Source organism: Erinaceus europaeus, chromosome 13 (assembly GCF_950295315.1).
Source record: "Erinaceus europaeus chromosome 13, mEriEur2.1, whole genome shotgun sequence".
Lineage (NCBI taxonomy): Eukaryota > Metazoa > Chordata > Mammalia > Eulipotyphla > Erinaceidae > Erinaceus > Erinaceus europaeus.
The window spans coordinates 23,239,660-23,257,740 of NC_080174.1; the positions used below are offsets into that span (position 1 = coordinate 23,239,660).

An 18,081-nucleotide genomic window follows, 5' to 3' on the forward strand; every position below is an offset into this window, starting at 1 on the left:
TTATTAAAACAAAAACCTATATTTTCTTTGTGTTCTAATTTCTGAAATCTGTGCACAAACATACACATAAAAAAGCATCTTGAATATGCTATTTCTAATCAGAAGTTTAAACAAACATTTCTTTTTTATTTCTTTATTTGTAAAAAGGAAGCATTGACAAAACCATAGGATAAGAGGGGTACAACTCCACACAGTTCCCACCACCAGATCTCCTTATCCCATCTGCTCCCTGAATAGCTTACCTATTCTTAAACCTTCTGAGAGTATGGACCCAAGGTCATTGTGGGAAGCAGAAAGTGGAAGGTCTGGTTTCTGTAATTGCTTCCCCAATGAACATGGGCATTGACAGGTTGATCCACCTAATCACAGCCTGCCTCTCCCTTTCCCTACTAGGGTAGGGCTCTGGGGATGCTGAGCTCCAGGACACATTGGTGGGGTTGTCTGTCCTGGGAAGTCTGGTTGGCATCATGCTAGCATTTGGAACCTGGTGGTTGAAAAGAGAGTTAACATACAAAGCCAAACAAATTGTTGACTAATCATGGACCTAAAGGCTGGAATAGTGCAGATGAAGAGTTACAGGGGTGTGTGTTCCATTTTGTAGATAGCTAGTAGGCACATTTTAGTTATGTTCAGAAGGGCCTAAGGGCCTGTGGCTATACTAGTTTTTTTTTTTTTTTTTTTTTGCCTGAGCCTGAAATCTGATGTGCAGGTGGATCCAAGTTATTGTCTGGGGAGATGATGTCATGGCTGGAAAAGGGACAGAAAGCTGGATCAGGGAAGAGAATAGCTCACTAACATGGAAAAGAGGTATAAATATTATTGACTGTAAACCCCATCGATTTGATTAGGTCTGGGGCCCATATTCAGTTTAAAAGCCTTTGTGACCTCTGCATCCCTCTAGATCTTAGCTCACATTCTGTGGTCATGAGTAGGAACATTCTAAGTTGCCCCAATATCGACCCATCTTCCTCAGGTGTAGCATAGAGTATGTTGTCCAGCCTCCTTTTGGAGGATTGAACATTCTCTACATTGTTGTCCAAGTTAAGGGCAAGGTCCTATGGGGGGCCCACCAAGGGGTCTATTTTGTTGTTCCTGATAGAGATGACCAGTAACAATGGAGAGAGGGATTTATTTGATGTTTAGGCCCATCATGTCTGTTTGGGAATCTCAGGAGTTCCCGATTAGGGCCCCAGCTGATGGGGTGGCCTGATAGTGACTAAAGAGTCATCAATAAGGTATTCTGGTCTCTTACCTTTATTCAGCTTTTGCAGTCCTTGCTTTGATAAGGTTAGCTTTGGAGTGAGTGAGAGAACTGTAATAGGGAAATAAGTGAGGAGGGTGTCTAAGACTAATTAGATACTATTTCATTATGAACTTGATACTGACTCACTACAGACTATTGTGTACTTTTGCTTTCAGGTATATATTTTGCCCTAATTTATGGATACCTGTGAACATATGCTCTATCTTATGGAACCTGGTCTATATCTAGGTTTTGGGACTTTGTTGGGAAGTGAATCTCTTGGAATGGAATTAGAGAATACTATGAAAGGAAAGGTCTCAGCTGAGTAATGAGGGTGAAGAGCTGACATTCCATGACTGACACCTCTGGACACAGTCTGAAATGAAGCATGCTGAGGTGGCACTCATTACATTGATTAGGTTGGGATCATTGATGCAATATCATTTGGTATGACTTGAGAGAAGCATGCAGGAAAGTGAGACCCACTCTAGAGGTTCCAGCACTGGGGAAATACAGGCTCAACAGAGTAAGTGAGAGGTTCCTGCAATATTAGGGTTAAGAAGACAATAGATAGGGAGTCAGGTGGTGGAGGAGTGGGTTAAGCACACGTGGCACAAAACACAAGGATCTGCCTAAGGATCCCAGTTTGAGACCCCAGCTCCTCACCTGCAGGGGAGTCGCTTCACAAGTGGTGAAGCAGGTCTGCAGGTGTCTATCTTTCTCTCCCCCTCTCTGTCTTCCCCCTCCTCTCTCCATTTCTCTCTGTCCTATTCAACAAGGATGACAACAATAATAACTACAACAATAAAACAACAAGGCCAACAAAAGGGAATAAATAAATAAAATAAATATTTTTTAAAAATTTTAAAAAGAAAATAGATAGTTATTGCTATAATCACATTATCTAGCAATTGGGTTAACTTTGAAATATCCCTTTGTTAGGATTTTCTGTATAATATACAACATCAGCATAATTTTGACATGATTTGTATATAGCTGTGCCACCGGTTGCTTCTGTTCTCCCTGGTCTAAGCTTTTAAGAGAGTCAACATATCAAAGACTCAGCCTATGTATTAAAAAGGCTCAGTCTGTGCTTTAAAAAGTTTGAGACATACAATCAATTTTCCCCTCATATTAATTAAATAGTGATTTATATGACTACATATTGAAAGGAGTGTACATAAACACCATTACCACCACCAAAAGACTGTGTCCCATCCCACCCCCTGGCCTCTACACCCACCCCGTGAAGCTGAACATCCACCCTCATCCTCAACCCAGGGTTTTTACTTTTGTGCCCTGCTCCAAATTTAGTCAAATCCTGCTTTTAGTTTCCCTTTCTGTTCTTCTTTCTCAACTTCTGTTTATGAGTGGGATAATTCCATTCTTTTCTTTATATTTCTGATTTAGCTCACTTAACATAATTTCTTCTTGCTCCATCCAAGATGCGTCAGAGAAGGTGGGTTTATTGTTCTTAATAGCTGCATAGTATTCCATTGTGTATACATACCACAACATTCTCAGCCACTCATCTGTTGTTGGGTGCCTGGGTTGCTTCCAGGTTTTAGGTATTAGGAATTGTGCTGCTATGAACATAGGTGTACACATATCTTTTTGGTTGGGTATTATGGAGTCCTTGGGGTATATCCACAGGAGAGGGAATACTGGGTCATATGGAAGATCTATGTCTAGCCTTCTGAGAGTTCTCCAGACTGCTCTCAGAGAGATTGGACCAATTTACACTTTCCACCAGCAGTACAGAAGGGTTCCACTGTCCCCACAGCCTCTCCAGCCTTTGTTGCTGCTATCCTTGATGTATGCCATTCTCACAGGGGTGAGGTGGTATTTCAATGTTTTCTTTATTTGCATGTCTCTGGAATCATCGACCTGGAGCATTTTTAATGTGTTTGTTAGCCTTTTGAATTGCTTCAATAGTGAATGTTCTGTTCATATACTCTGCCCATTTTTGGATTGGGTCATTTGATTTTTTGGTGCTAAGCTTGCTGAGCTCTTTGTATATATTGGTGATTAGTCTCGTCTGATGTATGGGATGTGAAGATCTTCTCCCATTCTGGAATGGGTCTCCTTTTTTGTGTGATAGTTTCTTTAGCTGTGCAGAAGCTTTTGAATTTGATGTAGTCCCATTGAATTGATTCTGCCTTGATGTTCCTTGCAGTTGAGTTTATAACATCAAAGATGTCCTTGAGGTTTAGGTGGGAGTGTTCCACCAATGTTTTCCTCTAAGTATTTGATAGTTTCTGGTCTAACATCCAGGTCCTTGATCCATTTGGAGTTGAATTTTGTTTCTGATGAGATAAAGTGTTTCAGTTTCATTCTTCTGCATGTTTCAACCCAGTTTCCCTAGAAGCATTTATTGAAGGGATCCTCCTTACTCCATTTAATACTTTAGGCCCTCCTTATCAAAGATTAGATGTACATAGGTGTGGGGGTTTAGTTCTAGGCTTTGAATTCTGTTCCACTGCTCTGTGTGCCTATGTTTGTTCCAGTACCAGGCTGTTTTGATGATGATGGCCTTATAATATAGTTTGAGATCTGGGAGTATGATGCTTCCATTTCTGTTTCTTTTCCTCAAGATTTTTTTTGGAAATTCTAGGTATTTTCTGGTTCCAAATAAATGACTGTAGATTTTTTTCTATTCTCTTAAAGAATCTTGATGGAAATTTTTGTGTTAAATTTGTATATGGCTCTGGGGAGAATATTCATTTTGATGATATTTATTCTTGCAATCTATGAGCATGGGATATCTTTCCATTTTTTAGTATCATTTTCTATTTCCTTGAATAGTGACTCATAGTTTTCAGTATACAAGTCTTTCACTTCTTTGGTCAGATTTATTCCTAGGTATTTTACTGATTTTGCTGCAACAGTGAATGGGAATGATTTCTGGATATACACTTCTTCAGATTTAGTGTTTGCATAAAGAAATGCCATTTTTTTTTGTACATTGATTTTGTAGCCTGACACCTTGCTATATTGCCCAATAACTTCCAGTAGTTTTCTACTGGATTCTTTTGGCTTTTCTATGTATACTATCATATCATCTGCAAATAGTGAGAGCTTGACTACTTCCCTTCCAATCTGTATTCCTTTGATTTCTTTTTCTTGCCTAATTGCTATGGCAAGAACTTCCAATACTATATTGAAGAGTCATGGTGATAGTGGAAATCCCTGTCTAGTTCCTGATCTGAGTGGGAATGCTTTTAGCTTCTGTCCATTGAGTATGATGTTGGCTGTAAGTTTGCTATATATGGATTCCACTATCTTGAGGAATTTCCCATCTATTCCCATTTTTTGTAGAGTTTTGAGCATGAATGGGTGTTGGATTTTGTCAAAGGCCTCTCCGCATCTATTAAGATAATCATGTGGTTTTTGGTTTTCCTTTATGTGGTGAATGACATTGATTGTCTTATGTATGTTGAACCAGCCTTCATTCCTGGGATAAATCCCACTTGGTCATGATTCTTCTAGCATTTGCCCTTCTTCCGTAGCCAGTCAACAGCGTCAGGTTGAGCCTGATGTAAAGTTTTGAGACCTCCTTTGAATCTGGAGAGGTGGCAGTTGTTGACTATGTGGTTCATAGTCTGTCTGGAGCCGCAGGGGCAGTTTGGGTCATCTCTGGCTCCCCAGCGATGGAACATAGCAGCGCACCGGATATGGCCTGTTCAATAGTAATTGAGGAGGGCCCAATCATAATGTGCTAGGTCAAAGCCGGGTTGACGCTTGCAGGGGTCTGTGATGAGGTGTTTGTTCTTTACCTCAGCTGACTGCCAACTCTGTTTCCAAGAGTCTGGAACAGAGAAGTTCAGTGTAGGCATAGGAGACCAGATTGGATGATGAGACGTCAAGCGTTGGACAGGTTGGGTGAAGATATCCGCGTATATTGTCAGGTCCGGTCGAGCGTAGACATGGGAAATGAACTTAGATGATGCCGCATCCCGACGAATATCTGGCGGGGCAATGTTGCTAAGAACTGGCAGCCATGGAACCGGGGTGGAATGGATGGTTCCAGAAATTATCCTCATGGAGGAATATAATTTGGAATCGACCAAGTGGACATGGGGGCTACGGAACCATGCTGGGGCACAGTATTCTGCAGTGAAATAGTATAATGCCAGAGATGATGATCGTAGTGTGGAAGCGCTCGTGCCCCATGAGGAGCTGGCCAGTCTTGCAATGATGTTATTCCTAGCGCCCACCTTTGCTGCAGTTTTTATGAGATGTTTGTGAAATGACAGGGTGCGATCGAGAGTAACGCCAAGATAGACTGGCTGGACTTCATGCCAGATTCTCGTATAGTCAAGCTGCACATTAAGCTCACGCGAGGCCGAGGTCATGATGAACAGTCTTTTTGATGTGCTGTTGTATCCAGTTGGCCAATATCTGTTTAATATTTTGGCATCTATGTTCTCCAGAGATATTGGTCTGTAGTTTTACTTTTTTGCTGAGTCCCTATCTGCTTTTAGTATCAGGGTGATGTTGGCTTTATAGAAGATTGAAGGGAGTGTTCTTATTTCTTCAATCATGTGGAAGAGCTTTAGAAGTATAGATATTAGCCGTTTCCTGAAATTTTTGTAGAATTCATTTGTGAAGCCCTCAGGTCCAGGACTTTCGTTGCTGGGGAGATTCTTAATAACTATTTTGATTTGTTTGTCTGTGATTGATGCATTTAGGTTTTGTAGTTCTTCTTGGTTCAGTTTTGGAAGGGTATGTTTCTAGGAATTCTTCCATTTCTTCATATTATCTAGGTTGGTCGCGTATAATTCTTCATAGAAGTTTCACATGATTTTCTGTGGTGTCAATTGTGATATCTCCTTTATCATTTACAATTCTATTTATTTGAGTCTTTTTTTTTTTAGTGAGTCTAGGGGTTTGTCAATCTTTTTAAATATTTCAAAGAATCAACATTTGCATTCATTGATATTTTGTATGGTTATTTTTGATGTTGTTTCTTTCTGCTCTAATTTTAGTGATTTCTGTCATTCTGGTTGCTTTACGGTTCCTCTTTCTCTAAGTCCTTAAGGTGTGCAGTAAGGTCATTTATTTGAACTTTATCTTGTTGTTTAATGTGATTGTATGGCTATAAGTTTCCCTTTCAATACTGCTTTAGCTGTGTCTCAAATATTTTGATAGCTTATGTCTTCATTTTCATTTGTCTCTAGGAACATTTGAATTTCTTGCTTGAGTATCTCTCTGACCCAGTGGTTCTTAAACAGTATGTTGTTTAGTTTCAAAATTCTGTGTCTTTTTTAATTTTCTGTTTGTTGTTAAATGTTAGCTTACTCCACTGTGGTCTGAGAAGATACTTGGGATGATTTCAATGCTCTTGAATTTGTTGATGCTGTCTCTGTGGCCTAACATGTGGTCTATTCTTGAGTATGTGTTGTGTGGATTTGAAAAGAAAATGTTTTTAGGGTGAAGAACTCTGAAAATGTCCAGGAAGTCTAGTCTGTACATCTCTTCATTTAATTCTCTTGTATCTTTGTTGATTCTCTGCTTTGTGGCTCTAAGTGTGAGAGTGGGCTGTTGAAGTCTCCCACTATTATTGTATTAATAATGATGTATTTTTGTAGTTCTTTCAGTAGGTGTTTGATGTATTTAGATGGTCCCTCACTGGGTGCATAGATGTTAATAATTGTTACGTTTTCTTGGCTGATTGATCCTCTAATCATTATGTAATGGCCTTGCCTATCTTTTATTACTTTATTTAATTTAAAATCTATTGTGTCAGAGATGAGAATGGCTGTTCCTGACTTTTTTTGTGGTCCATTAGCCTGTATGATAGTTTTCCATCCTTTCACTTTAAGTCTGTGTTTATCTTGTTGTGTCAGATGGGATTCTTGCAAGCAGCATAAGGTTGGGTTATGTTTTCTGACCTATCCTCCCACTCTGCCTTTTGATGGGTGAGTTTAAGCCATTGACATTTATTGATATTTTGGATTTAATTTTATTTGCTATGATATATTGTAAGTAATATAGTGATGTTCTTGTTTATAAGAGGTCTTTTAGAACCTCTTTCATGGCAGGCTTGGTGATGGTTGCCTTCTTTTACTGTTGTCTGTCTAAGAAATTTTTGACCCCTCCATCTAGTTTGAATGAAAGTCTAGCAGGATATATTATCATTGGTTGAAACCCTTTTTCATTCAGGGCTCGATAGATATCTTGCCATTCTCTTCTGGTTTTTACAGTTTGAGTGGAGAGGTCTGCTGATAGTCTTATGGGTTTTCCCCTGTATGTGCCTTTTTGTTTTTCTCTTGCAGCCTTTAGGATCCTTTTTTATCCTTACTTCTTTTCATTGTAACTATGATGTGTCTTGGTGTCTTCAGGTCAGGGTTGATTTTGTTTGGGTCTCTCTGGACCTCTTGAATCTTAATGTCCTTTCTATTTTTCTGGTCTGGAAAGTTTTCCTATATAATTTCCTCTAGAATGTTTGCTTCCCCTTCCTCACTTTCTTCCTCTGGCAGGCCAATTATATGAATGTTACTTCTTTTGAGATCATCCCATATGTCTCAGTTGTTGTTTTCAGTGTCTCTCAATCTCCTTTTTAGCTCTTTTACCTCTTTCTCAGTTTTCTCTAGCTTATCCTGTGTCTGGCTAATTCTGTTTTCTGCTTCTGTTAGTCTGCTTTCCCTTCCCTCAGTTTCTTTCTTCAGTTCAGCTATTTCAGCTTTCAGTTCTCTAATTACCTTGAAGTAGCTAGTATTTTCCTTGAGCATCTCATGTGCTGTTTTCCTAATTCTGGTAGCCCTTTCCTCCATAGTTGTCATCATTTCTGTGATTATTAAATTTATTATTTCTTGCATAGTTTTCTTATCTATGGTTACCTCTGACTGATTTGTAGTTTCTTCTGGACTCTTGTCTTCATTCATTGTAGTAGCAGTTTTATTTGTTCTTGGTTTAACCATTTTTTTATTGATGTGTTTTTTTATTTTCATGTTCTGTTGTTCTTCAATTGTTGTGTTTTGAGTACAAGGCACCTTATACTAAATACCTTTATAACAAATGCTATCACCAATCTCAGAAATTACAGTAGTAACTGAAGCAAGGATTGAAGCAGTTTAACCAATACCAGTTAGCCAAATAATGCCTCCAATCCAAGAAAAAAATAACAACCAAATCATCCAAATGAAAAAGAAAGAGTAAGGAAAAAAGGGATAGCAAGAATAGACAATTATGCAAATCTACTGTCCACTGTAAATTCTAGGGTTACAAAGAGGAGAAAAGGATGTAGAGAAGAGACACACACAAAGAGAGTCCACTCTGGGTCAGGTTTCTTCTCCAAAATAATTCACAAATGAGTATCAGTGAATTCAGGAAGCTGAAGAAGGAGGAAGGAAGAAAGGAAGACAAGAATGAGAAAAATAAAAAAGAAATAAAAAAAGAAAAGCAAAAAAGAGCACTGAAGGGAAAGAGGTTTTTTTTTTTTTTAATTAGCTAGGGTGAGGGAGAAGGGGGAGAGTGGATAGAGGTTGTAAGTAGAGTGAAACAAGTTCCTCTTTCAATGGATAGGACACCCAGTCACCTAGCAATGCAAAATACACTAAGAGTTAATTTTGGTCAACCTGAAAGAGTGGGGGGAAAGGGACACGCATATAATAGTAATAATAAAATAGAACAGATTAAAAAACCTTAACAGTCAGCCTGCAGCTTGGACGGCTCCTGATTGGCTCTCAGAAAGGAAAACGGTTGGAATCATACCCCTGGTGAGCCAGGAATTTTAGTAACAGAAACAAAGCTCAGCTGGGAGCCTGCTAGTAGCAGTTCTCCAGGCCCTAGGGTCTGGTTATAGGGGGAGGGGAGAGGTGTGTGCTTTGGAAATAGTAAAAAAATTTCCTTTCTTTTTTCTGATTTCTAACCCAAACTGTGGTATAGTCACCTCCTTGGTGTCACCCTTAGGACCCGTTATTCACTGTCTTGCTGAAGGCCACGTAGCCCTACCTTTTCCAGCAGTTGTTGTTGGAGCTCACACCAGCAGCTGCTTCCAAGTTGCCATCTTGGCTCCGCCCCCATTGATGTGGTTTTTATTTTTCTGTTTTGTCATTCTTCAGTTGTTGTGTTTTGAATATAAGCCACCAGTCTATACTAATGACCTTTATGACAGGTGCAGTCACCAACCTCAGAAATTACAATAGTAACTGAAGCAAGATTGATGCAGTTCAACCAATACCAACTGGCCAAACCATACCTCCAGTAAAAGAAAAAAATAGCAACCAAACAAAAGAAAAAGCAACAAAAAGGAAAAAAGTGAAAGCAAGAATAGACAGTTATGCAAATCTACTGTCAACTATAAATCTAGGGATAGAAAGAGGAGAAAGAGAAGTAGAGAACACACACACAGAGTCCACTTTGAGTCAGATTTCTTCCCCAAAATTATTCACAAGTATCAGTGAATTCAGAAAGCAAAAGAATAAGGAAGGAAGAAAAGAATTAAAAAAAGAAAAGAAAAAAAGGGAAGAGTAGTGAAAGGAAAGAGATTTTTTTTTTTTAATTACCTAAGAGGAAGGAAAAGGGAGAGTGGAAAGAAGAGGTAGAGAGAAACAAGTTCCTCTCACAATGAATAGGATACCCAGTGACCTAGCAATGGGAAAAACAACAGTTAATTTTGGTCAGCCTGAAGAAGGAGGAGGGGAAAGGGACATGCGTATATAATAATAGTAATAATAAATAAAAACCCTAACAGTCACTTTGCAGCTTGCACCACTCTGGATTAGCTACAGGCAGCCTGAGCAAAGACAGCAACTGTAAGAAGTATCAAAACAAAACAAAACAAAACAAAACAAAACAAAACAAAACAAAACTACTGGTAGTCTTTCTTTCCCAGGCAGGGATGAGTCTATGATTGGTCTGGTATTTTGTCACTCAAATAGAGCTCCAGCAACTTAAGAAAAAGAGAAGTTAAACAAAAAAGAAAAGGTTTGGAATGAAACCCCTGGTGAGCCAGGAATCTTGGTAAAGAAAATAGCTCAGCGGTAAGCACTCTAGAAAAGATTGTCCAGCCCCTGGGAGATGGTTCTGGGGTGGGGGGAAGGGTGAGCTCAGAAATAATAAAAATATTTCCTTTCTTTGCCCCCCTGGCCTCCTTTTGTCAGCCCAAGAGTTAGTTATGGGACTGTATTTTGGTGACATCCTGACCAGCCTGTGTTCACCCTCCCACAGACAGCCCAGCATCCTATCCTATCCAGAGAATTCCAGGTCGCAAGCTGCTGCTTGTTGGAGCTCATGGCAGGTGTTGCTCCAAAGTCACCATCTTGGCTCCACCCCTTTCTTAGGTGTCAACAAACATTTTTTCTATGCAAGAATGATTACATAAAATCACGAGAAAGCCCATGTTATGAGATGCTTGTTAAGAGGAATGAATAATTATCAAGTTTTGACATGGAGAGAAAACTAGGAAATGGTATGTAGAAACTATCTCAGATTTGTGTGGATATTATGACACCAACCAAGTAAAAATATTTGTTTTTAAGAATATATGTGTCCAGAGGAAGAAATCAAGGCTCCTTCTTCATTATCTACAGTATCCAAGATATAATAGAAGCCAGATGTTGACCCAGATATAATGAGTTTTATCCTTCCGATCATCCAAAGTATAAAAAGCTGCATCTACATGAATAAATACACTTGTGAGTTGAACAGGAAAAGCATAAGAGAACGATGCACCAAGGTTATTTGTGACAAGACAGAAGGGATTTACAGTGTAAATGAGAAACCAAGTGGGACTATAACTTTTCCATTCTTTGCATGTCTTTATTCTTTGACTTTTAAAATCTGTCTCATGGCTCCTTGTCTCAAATGTAGCATAACATTAAGAACCATAAAATATTTAAAGTGTTTGATGAAAAGTTGTGAACCTTAGGAGCGTTTTAAAGAGTGTCAGATGCTAACAGCTGTGGGATTTTATCTTCAAACCAAGGGTTTCAAAGAAATTAGTTTTGATCTGAAAAGAGGTTCTGGGTCAGAAGGAAACTAAAATAAAAATGGAAAATATAACTGACATTGGATCTTACACTATGTTTTACTTTTGTGTGTGTGTGTGTGTGCGTGTGCGTGCGCGTGTGCGTGTGTGTGTGTGTGTGTGAACATTGCAACTTCACTGTTGGTAGCTTTAGGAATAATGGAGAAAGTCTTGTGATTTGTGAGCTTCGAGGTTGAACATATAACTGCAGCTGGAAGATTGCAGTTCCAAAGGGAGTTGATGACAACTCCAGGTTTACAAGCAGACAATATTTCTCAATGTGGTATTTTAAAAAAAATTGGGACCTTTGTAAGATTTTTTTTAAATGGATAAATGAGCAATCTTTAGGAGTAATGAAACTACTTTGAAATTGCCTTTCTAGATAAAAATTAATCTCACAACCCCTTGGGCTATTATTTTAACTGTTAAGGATTCTTTTTTAAAACTGAAATTTGTGGTGTTTTAAAATGTCTCATCCAGTGCCAGATATAACCTGAGTACTCAGGGATCCTCTTCTGAGATAGCAGGATTTAGAAGTTTAGACATTTATATTTCTGTTGAATCAAGTGTTTTAAAAGCTCTTGACCATTTAAACAAAGTGAAACAGCACTCATCTTTTTTCACCCTCTAGCAATATTAAAGATTGGTATGCTAAAATAATTGAAATAAGTTGAAATAAAGCTTACATCCATTCTATGAATGGCTCTGGAAAATACCAGTGCTTGGCATGAGAAGTTCTGGACTATTCTGCCAAAGCATTCAGTTGAGTACTGCCAGTCATATTGCAGTTTGGATTGTTCCAGTATTTAAAAAGCAAAATAGATTCTTAGAAAATGCAGTCTGAGTATCAGGCACTACTTCAATGTGTATTTATGAATTTCTACATGGACTTAGAGAGTTAAATAAACTCTAGATTTCCCTCAAAGGGGCAAAAAGCATTAATCTAATACTTATAATGTGAAAGCACTCTCATAATACTATCAAAATGCTCTGGAATCCCAAATGAGAGCAGAAAAATGTCCTCTAAGTTGTTAGTGGTTTCACAGTGGAAATACTGTTTTAAGGATGCCTAGTGTGATTTCTAAATATTGAAAGGTACAAGCGAAATAAGTGCAACAGCAAGTGCATATAGTATATACCTTTTTGTGCATAAAATGAAGTGATTTTTTAAATTGATTTAATAATGATCAACAAGACCATAGGATAAGAGGGCTACAATTCCACACAATTCCCACCGCCAGAGTTCCACATTCCACCTTCTCCATTGCATTTAGATATAAAGCAGAATGAATTGTTTAATAATTAGGAACCTAAAGATAAGAATATAACTGATGAGATTTGGGGTCTCCATTTTGGAAGAAGCTAGTAGATCTATTTTAGATATATTTCAAGAGACCCATGGCTTTACTAATTTTTGCTGGAACCCAACAGCTAACTTGCAGGTGGGCCAAAGCACTGTCTGGGGAGATAATGTCAGAGTTAGAAATAGGACTAGAAAGCTGGGAAGAGAATAGCTCCCAATTATGGGAAAAGTCTATAAACATTTTAAACTATAAACCCCATAGATTTATCTGGGGCCTATATTCAGTGCAGGAGCCTGTGCAACCTCTAGATCCCTGCAGGTCTGAACTCGCATTCCGTAGTCATAGTTAGGAATATTCTGTACTTCCTTGAGTGGCAGAATATGCCAACCATCCTCCCTTCAGAGAATGGGCAGTCCCCACCAAGTTGACCTACACTGAGAGCAAGGTCCTGTAGAGACCCACAAGAGGTTCCACTATGCTGTTGGAGATTACCAGTGACAGTGGGGAGAGGAATCTGCTAGAGGTCTAAGCCCATTATGTTTATGTGGAAATCTTAGGACTCCCTGACTAGAGCCCTAGAAGATGAGGTGGCCCGGTAGTGGCCAAAAGAGCCATCACTAAAGTACACCAGTCTTTTTTGTAGTCCTTACCTGGTTTGACAAGGTTAGCCTTGGAGTGATTGAGGAAAGTGAAACAGGAATGAGGTGAGAAGTGTATTTAGGTCTAAGCAGAAACTATTTGATTAAGTACTTTTTGGTACCTATTAAATAAGTGTCTTCTTTTTTTAGGTCTTTCTGCTTGCTTGCTACAATTATGAAGTCACTGAACACTGTTGTGTACTTTTACATTAAGGTATGAAAGTCTATTTTTTTCCTCTTATTTATTATTATTATTTTATTTTTGTATAGAGACAGAGAGAAATTGAGAGGGGGAGGGAAGACAGAGAAGGAGAGAGAAGGAGATACCTACACCACTGCTTCACTGCTTATGAAGCTTTCTCCCACACCCTGTAGGTGGGGATCAGGGGCTTGAACCTGGGTCCTTATACACTGTAATGTATGCTCTCAACCAGGTGAGCCATCACCTGGCTCCTGAAAGTCCTTCTTGCTATCTCCCCAGTCTTATACTTGATATTTAATATGCTAATAATTTTAGACAAATCTAGAATTAAAAGTCAAATTTTAACAGAAATAATACATTTCAAGCATACAGTAACATGTAACTGCTTTACTTCTTTAATAGTTGTTTTCTGGGACCTGGCAGGACTGTAGACATTACAATGATTATAATCACAGTACCATTCCTCTTCCATTTACAATAGTTACCAAAGCAATCTTCTCAAAAGTGCTGATTTGATGCTAGTCCCTATTTAAACCTTTCCAGAAATCCCAATGACCCACCAATCAAAGTTCATTTGTAGGGTTGGGGAGATAGCATCATGGAAATACAAAAAGACTTTTATGCTTGAGGCAAAAAAAGGCTCAGCTTCTTCCTCAGGTGTAGCATAGAGTATATTGTCCAGCCTCTCTTCTGAGGATGGAACATTCTCTACCATTGTTGATCCAAGTTGAGGGCAAGGTCCTGTGGGGGCCCACAAAGCGGTCTATTGTGTTGTTCCTGATAGAGATGACCAGTAACAATGGAGAGAGGGATTTATTTGGTCCTGATATTGGGGCAGCTTAAAACATTCCTACTTATGACCACAGAATGTGAGCTCAGATCTACAGGGATGCAGAGGTCACTTAGGCTCCTAAGCTGAATAAGGGCCCCAGATCATATCAAATCAGTGGGGTTTACAATCAACAATATTTATACACCTTTCCCATATTTGGGAGCTACTCTCTTCCCTAATCCAGGTTTCTTGTCCTTCTGCCAGCCATGACATCATCTCCACAGACAATAACTTGGATCCACCTGCATATCAGATTTCAGGCTCAAGCAAAAAACAAAACAAAATACTAGTATAGCCACAAGCCCTTCTGAATATAACTAAAATATACCTACTAGCTATCTACAAAACAGAGACCCCCCACCCCCAACTCTTTGCCTGCACTATTCCAGCCTTTAGGTCCATGATTGGTCAACAATTTTTTTGGCTTTGTATGTTAACTCTCTTGTCAACCACCAGGTTCTAGATGCTAGCATGATGCCAACCACACTTCCCTGGACAGACAACCCCACCAATGTGTCCTGGAGCTCCGCTAGATGAATGTTCCTACAGAAGTTATCTAAGCCAAGATTCAATTACTTAAGAACGATTAAACCAAACTAAAGACTTGTGATGCATTTTCCCCCTTTATCTAGTATGAAATGCCAAAATAAAGAAGTTACATTTTTGTCACTACTTTCCAGATTGTGATATGGGTAAAATGATGACCCCACTAGGGAAAGAGAAAGACAGGTTGGGAGTATGGATCGACCTGTCAATGCCCATGTTCATTGGGGAAGCAATTACAGAAGCCAGACCTTCAACCTTCTGTATCCCACAGGGACCGTGGGTCCATACTCTCCGAGGGTTAAAGAATAAGAAAGTTATCGGGGGATGGGATGGGATGGGATACAGAGTTCTGGTGGTGGGAATTGTGTGAAGTTGTACTCCTCTTATCCTATCGTTTAGTCAATGTTTCCTTTTTATAAACAAAGAATTAAAAAAAAAAAAGCTCAGCTTCAACCCCCAGCATTTCCATAAATCAGAGCTGAGTAGTATTCTGGAAAGAAGAAAAAAAATATATATGTATAAATTGTGATGTACTAGTGTCTTCACCATCTGGCAACCACTTAACCTTCCAGCTATATTTTCCTCTGTTCTAGTCCCTTCTACCATCCATTTTTTTTTCCCCACTCACTCATATTAAAAAATTCTTAAACATGTGTAATGGGGTCAACAATTTACCCATATCACAATCTGGAAAGTAGTAAAAAAATGTAATTTCTTTATTTTGGCATTTCATACTAGATAAAGGGGGAAATAAGTCACAAGTCTTTAGTTTTGTTTAATCGTTCTTAAGTAATTGAATCTTGGCTTAGATAACTTCTGTAGGAACATTCATCTTGCAGATATCTAATTATATGGGGTTAGGCAAGGATCTCACACAACTATTCACTGAACAGACTCTCAGTAAACTTACATGATTATGAAACAGACAGTAGAAATTTTGGTTCAAAGATATTTGTAAATTAAAAAATATATAACTGTATTTATTCTGACCTAATAAATTTTTTGCATATTTAAAAAGGTAAGCAGATTTATGCATATTGTCTGATCATCCAACTTAGAGACATGAATAGAAGGGAGATATTGGGCCTTTCAGTGAAAAGTCACATTACATTCTGACTTGGTGCTTGCATGACTCCGTTTTTCCTATGTCCAAACTTTCTTCCTTTTATATAGTAAGAGATATGAATAGAGAGAGAGAGAGAATGAGAGTAAGAGAGAGAGAGCAAGAGAGAGAAGGAGAGATACCTGGAACACTACTCCGATAAAAAACTAATGTCACTCATCCAAATAAAAATAATCTGGGACTCTGTTTCTATTTATCAATTATTCACCAAAATGTTTTAAGATCTGTTGTTAACCATTTACCAAAACCATATATCATTATTTTGCCTTATTTTAATTAGAGATAGAATGATGGTTTATAAATTTATAAGATTACAGTGGCATTGTTCCAAACTGTACCATTCCCCCCCACCCCCCTGAAAAAAAAAGATAATGACCATAGTTCTCCCCAAAGTCTTAGAAACAGTTTGGGTATTTCAGCTTCTTTTTTTTTCTCCCCAAGACCATGTATTTCAATTCCCTATGTTCTACATATGAATGAAACCATCCAGTGACTGTCTTTCACTTCCCTACTTCCTTCATAAGATATGATCACCTCCATTAAATCATTATTTTGTTAGTGGTAATATGAATCGTGGAATGCTATCTTCATTCATTCAACCCCAATTGCCTAGAATTTGTTTGTAAAGAATTTTCCCACATTAACCAGCCTATTATTTATTTATTTATTTATTTACTGAAAATCAGTTCACATGGATCATATTGAAATCGCTAAGCATTTAATTTTTCTCTTTAGTTTCCCGTAAAGAGCCAGTGCCAAAGCTATCTCAGTGGTGACTAATGAGTATATTTTTGACTTTCTTTCTTTAGTGTTATAATAAACTCATGGATATAAATAATGTATTTCAAATTATTGCAGCTAGTCTTTTTTTGAGTCCAAGTTGGTTAATAAAATTTTAAGTGGCATGTGAGGGAGAAAATTGAAAATTGCTTCATATGGAAAGAGCTATAGAGGAAAAAATGTTGTGGGAGAGTGTTTCATATTTGCCAAAGTTAAGCAGTTCACAGTGTCAAATCTCCTTTGTTAAGCCTCTCAGCTGCCCCCCCACTATTATCAGCTATATCTAAAGTGAAATGTAAAGGCGCAGACCCTTTGAAAATGAATTATATCAGTCTAAAAAGACAGTTTAGGCGACTACATTGCTATGAGTGCAGCCAAGGTTCAAGATCTGACACCACAATGTGTGTTTTGGCAATGGAGGAAGTAAGTGCTGTAGTCTCATTATTTCTCCATCTCTCTATCTGAATGAAGAAGTGGCCCAGAGGGTGAAACTGAGCAGCCATCAGGCACTTGTTACACACACACACACACACACACACACACACACACACACACACACACACACACTTGAGAATGGGGGTAGAAGAAAAAGAAGGAATGACAAAGGGAAGCCTATTAACCTCACTAATACCTTTCTTATAATATATACTAATTAGTAAGGTTTTACTGTGCTAACAGGTAAGACAAACATCATAGTGGCTTAAAACTATGAACATAGGGAGTCGGGCTGTAGCTCAGTGGGTTAAGCGCAGGTGGCGCAAAGCACAAGGACCGGCCTAAGGATCCCGGTTCGAACCCCGGCTCCCCACCTGCAGGGGAGTCGCTTCACAGGCGGTGAAGCAGGTCTGCAGGTGTCTATCTTTCTCTCCTCCTCTCTGTCTTCCCCTCCTCTCTCCATTTCTCTCTGTCCTATCCAATAACGACAACAACAATAATAACTACAACAATAAAACAACAAGGGTAACAAAAGGGAATAAATAAATAAAATAAATATTTAAAAAATAAAAATTAAAAAAACAACTATGAACATATATATGAACATTATTCATAATATATATTTGTCTATGAATTGACTATGACTGAAGGACATCCATTCAGTTCTGCTACATGAGTCTTCAAGGACCCAGTCTGCATATGTACTTAGTATAATCTGATGGTGGAGCTGGATGAGTGAGAGGGTTGGAAGCAAATATCTCTAAGTCCACCTGATATGTTCTAGCTGTGCCTATACACATTTTACTGGTGTAAACATATCATTTCACCAGTTCAATTTCAATGGGGTACAGATTTCTCCATTGGGATATGCATTTTTTCCAGTAGAAGGCCAATCATATGGTAGAGATAGGGCTCCTCGCTGTGACCATGGACTGTGAGCTCAGACTGATAGAGATACAGAGGTTACAACACGCTCCTGTGCTAAATATGAATAGATAGATATGA

General features: G+C 38.5%; 1 long non-coding RNA gene across 1 annotated transcript in view; it reads left to right on the forward strand.

Annotated features, from left to right (window-relative positions):
* Positions 1 to 18,081, forward strand: part of LOC132542699 (uncharacterized) — a 72,005-nt gene that overhangs the window by 28,198 nt on the left and 25,726 nt on the right. Inside the window, exon 2 of the long non-coding RNA XR_009553665.1 lies at positions 13,309 to 13,372. This is a non-coding gene — a long non-coding RNA (uncharacterized LOC132542699). The remainder of the gene's footprint in view (positions 1 to 13,308; positions 13,373 to 18,081) is intronic.